The sequence below is a fragment of the Cebus imitator genome, unplaced genomic scaffold, assembly GCF_001604975.1.
Source record: "Cebus imitator isolate Cc_AM_T3 unplaced genomic scaffold, Cebus_imitator-1.0 Scaffold200, whole genome shotgun sequence".
Taxonomy (NCBI): Eukaryota; Metazoa; Chordata; class Mammalia; order Primates; family Cebidae; genus Cebus; species Cebus imitator.
In genome coordinates this window covers 1278611-1283173 of record NW_016107515.1, presented here as the reverse complement: position 1 = coordinate 1283173, position 4563 = coordinate 1278611, and the positions used below count along the sequence as shown (strand labels likewise).

The 4563-nt window shown below is 39.9% G+C and overlaps 1 protein-coding gene across 9 annotated transcripts in view; it reads right to left on the bottom strand.

Annotated features, from left to right (window-relative positions):
* Positions 1 to 1210: 1210 nt before the first annotated feature.
* Positions 1211 to 4563, bottom strand: part of FBXW11 (F-box and WD repeat domain containing 11) — a 149775-nt gene continuing 146422 nt past the window's right edge. For all 9 annotated transcript variants that reach the window (XM_017547679.1, XM_017547674.2, XM_037745423.1 and 6 more), the window contains one exon: positions 1211 to 3759. The gene's annotated coding sequence lies outside the window, so the exon portion shown is untranslated. The remainder of the gene's footprint in view (positions 3760 to 4563) is intronic.

Genomic DNA, 4563 nt, shown 5'->3' with positions numbered 1-4563 from the left:
GGTGTTGGATTCAACTCTGCGCAGTGAGGCAGCAGGAGCCCCAAGATCTTAGCACCTGCAAGACAAGCTCCCGGAGTCTTCCCCAGCTGGAAGAGCAAGCTGTCTATAGAAAAGAGGGTATCTATGAAAGAAACTGGTTAACCATCATTTAAGGGACTGGGAGTGAAGGGGGAGAGGAAAAATTACTTTTTACTTTTTGTGGTTTGTATATTAATCCTCTTAACCACATACATATGACACACTTAAAAATCATGTTCTACAAGAAAAATGGGTGAGAACAGTTACATAGAAATACTCTAATCTCATGCAAAAAGTCCGCATTACCAATCGGGTTGACTAATGGGGTAAGTTTGGCCTCACTAGCTGAAAAACTCAGCTTCTCCTCAGTTCTTCTGAGTAGTAGAACTTCTAAGTAGAATCCTACAGATACTCACTGGATTCTTTTCGCTTCAGTACTCTACCAGTGATGCACTTACACACAAAAATTTATTCCTATCTGATGCTATGGTGGAGAGGGCTGCAAAACTGCACCTCTCACACCTCCACCGCCCTTCTTCAAGAAGGGGAGGGCCAGCGCGATGGCTCATGCCTATAATTCCAGCACTCTGGAAGGCAGAGGTGGGTGGGTGGATCACAAGTTCAAGACCAGCCTAGCTAAGATGGTGAACCCCCATCTCTACTAAAAATATTTTTAAAATGAGCAGGGTGTGGTGGCAGGCACCTATAATCCCAGCTACTCGGGAGGCTGATGCAGAGAACTGCTTGAACCTGGGAGACGGAGGTTGCAGTGAGCCAAGATCGTGCCACTGCACTCCAGCCTGGGTGACAGAGAGATTCTGTCTCAAAAAATAAATAAATATAAATTTTAAAAAGAAGGGGAGGATCCATTCATACCTGATGCCTCTTGGGATGTCTCAGAGGCCATTTTCATGTTGACAGTAACTTGTGAAGCAATTAAATATGTGTGGGAAGCAGATCTGCAGGGAAAGAGTTCTTAGCTATCCCCCAGCTAACTCCTGAGGTTCAAGCTAGCTTTCCGCAAAAGCCCAAGACAAGGAAATATTATTTTCTACAACATTCTCACAGGCCAAAACCGGTTTGCCTTCAACTTCATTTTATAGAGCAGATGATTCTTAAAATCTATAAATTGTATGTCACTGGATTCCTAATAGCACTTAACAGTGTTTTTGAAAAATTTCTTAACAGAACATCAGAGTATTGCAACACTTTATTAAGAGTATTGGCTTTGAGTCAGTAGCTGAAGTAACAGTTGCATGAGGCCAGATTAGGTGCACTGCATAATACTCATACTTGATTTACTGACATTACTTAGCAATGTATTGGACAAAAGTCAAACTTTTTTGTTTTTTATTAAGCACATTCCACAGTACAAAGCTGTCATGAATAATATCTGTACAATTTAACAGTTTCAATAGCTGTTCAGACACAAATTTATTTCAAACAGATAATTGGCAAACATAGTTAATTACAAGTTAGAATTAGACTATCCCAGTGCTTTAAAACATTAATATAGCAGTAATTTACATTTGCTCAATTATGGTTAGCAAAATAAAGTCCAGAGTATGGCTGGGAATTACTATTATAATCCCAGAAAGTCAGAATTCCTTGGGTGCCAAAGTCCCCTGTTATAATTTAGTAGGCACAATTCAAGGGTTGTGTGCATATTCAAAGGCCATGATCTCCCAAGGAACAAGGGGAACTTCTATATTAAACATGCAAAAACAACAAAAAATCCATTCATTCATTCAGAATTGCCTCCTCCCCTGCCCCCTCCCTTCCCCCTGGGCTTTTCTAACCAGTTTGACATTGAAGCCGTAAGATGAAAAGTGGTCAAAGCTAAATCACTTTCACAACCACCATCAAGCTTACAACATCCACCTTACGAATGGAGGTTTATCGTTTACACTTTGGAAACTCAACCTCTCAAAAACATAAATTAATTTAGTAACATGGGAAGGAAGATTTTTTTTTTTTTAAAAGAGAAACTAAAAAAGCAAAGCCAACTCGATAAACAAATCACATACACACACATTGATCCCCACACCGTTCTCAATGCAAAGGACAAATCAGAGCCCAGGGACCTTCCCTTTAGTAGTAGAGTGTGCTTCCACGGGAAGAGGTTTAATTTATAGGAGGCTGTTTATTGGTCCTTTAAAATGTTATTGACATTCCTTGATCTTTGGAAACAATGGCAAAGGGCAAATCAAACCTCATATTGAATAAGGGAGAAGGAGTGCCAACTGGATGCCAATATCCTTTCCATGTGCCACCAGGGCGACAGTGCCATTTACACATTTGCACTGTATACCCAGGAGTACTTGGGAGCTTTCAGACCTGCTGGGGCCACAGCAGCAGGTGACACCAGAGATGACTAGAGTGGGATTCATGGGCTTGAGGCTTTACACCACTTAGGAGTACCCTCCCCTCAGCATGGGCCTCTGCAGCCTGACCTGCCCTGCAGGCTCCAACACACCAGTGGGCCCTACGAGAACCCTGCAAGGCCAGGATGCATGGATTCCAGAGCCAGGACAGCCCGTCAATAGGGCCTTCTTATTTCCCCTTCCCAAGGCCACAACTGCACAGAATAATGATTTTTGACAGTGAAGCCAAATGAATACTATGGGAAGTGACCACTAGTACTCAGGAGTACTTATGAGAAAAAGAAGAACAAAAAATGTTTAAGGTACCTCTCTATTGTATAATATATACTGCACAACAAATAAAACATTTGTGTTAAACTTTAGAAATTACATTTTAAAACAAGATTCTCATTAAAAACACACACAAACCACACACACACAATGACAGTAACAAAATAAAAACACTGTGTGACTACTGCAGGAAGGGTTCTAGGTAATCCACATCAACCCTGGTATCAGGTTCTTGAGCCCAGCCCATGGCTAAGTGCGAACACACTCTGTATTAGTGTCTCAAGCACAGGGGGCCCTGACTCCAGCAACTTTGAGGTTAAACTGTTATGTACATTATATCTACATGCGAATACAGTATTTTAAATTAGGAGGCAAGCACACGTATAAAGGTGTTACTCTACCAAATATCAGGAGATGGCTGGGGGACAGAGAACAGTTAATAAAAGAAAAGAGCTATATTACCTGTTGGGAGATAATATAACTGACTTATAGTTCTTTAAATTAAAAGAAATTGGTACAGAAAGGAAGTATAAGCCAAAACAAATGTCTGAAACAATCCAGAGAGATTTTTCCATTGTCCAACATGTCCCTAATACAACAAGTCAGAATTCATAATGACTTGGACGGTCAAAAGGAGAATGCTAACTTTTGAAAAGGAAAGCCCTGGACATTCTGGGTAGGTGTTTGGCACCCAAAATTTCACTGAAGAAGAATGCTGTTTCTTAATATCAAACCAAAGTGCAAAGCAATATAAATTAGAGGCCAAGTCTTCTCTTGACGGTCGATTTACTTCCATAAAACAGATTCTATGTTCCTTTTCTATGAACAATTTACATTTGAAACATTAGATTTTTTTCACTGATGAGGGAAGGAAATGGGCTTCTGTTCTACTTGAAGTCGGTGGAGCTAAGGTATCCTTCTCAAAGTAGAGCCGGAATCAGAGGTGAGAAATGTTGGTACTTGAAGAGTTAGGCTGCTTTGCATCTACCCAGTGTCTAGAACCAATTCCAGCTTCATAACTCAGCTGTGAACGAACTCCCTTAGGCATTTGGTAGCCATGTAGCCAGTAGTTCAAGACTAGAAAACCCTGAGAAAACAATGCAAAAACAAAGGGAGTGTGGGTGGATACTGTGTTTAGATAAGGATATACACACTACACCCCATCCCCAGGCACACATCTACATGCGTACCCCTAACACATTATACTTCTCAACTTATTCGCATTAACAATAGAAGCTGTAAGTTGTTTTAAGTGTGCTACATACCAGGTATGACATTTATTTAAACCTCACAACAAGCCTATGAGGAAAAAACTATTAGGACACCCACTTCACGAATAAGAGAACTAAGGCTAAGAAAGGCTAAGTGTTTATAGTTCAAAGAGTCATCAAGTGACAGAGAAGGGATTCGAGGACAGGGCTGACTCTATAACGTATCATGTCTCAGTGCTGCTCTGAAAAAGTACACTTGTAACAAAAGATGCTTCATATTCGATTGTATACTTAATGTAACCTTTTATGATATTCAGAACCTACATGGGGCCAGACTCATATCACGAGAGCCCTCATCGATCACTAGGAAACAAAAATAGGCAAAAATTAGCCTTTCAAAATCAGAATGCTAGTAATCAGAAATTACTTCCTTTTTAATAAATAAATCATTTGTAGAAGAATAACAGTGTAGGGGGAAAGGCCACTGAACGTTCCTTAATTTTTTGACCATGGCTTTGAGTCAGAAACACATTTTAATCACAGTTTCTACATTCCTCACGTATGTAAATAAGTACACACACACACCCATGTAAAACAGAATATTCATGAGAATATTCATATTCACATTTATCATTTTCATGTACAATGCAAACTATTTTCTATTCTTAAAAAAAAAAAAA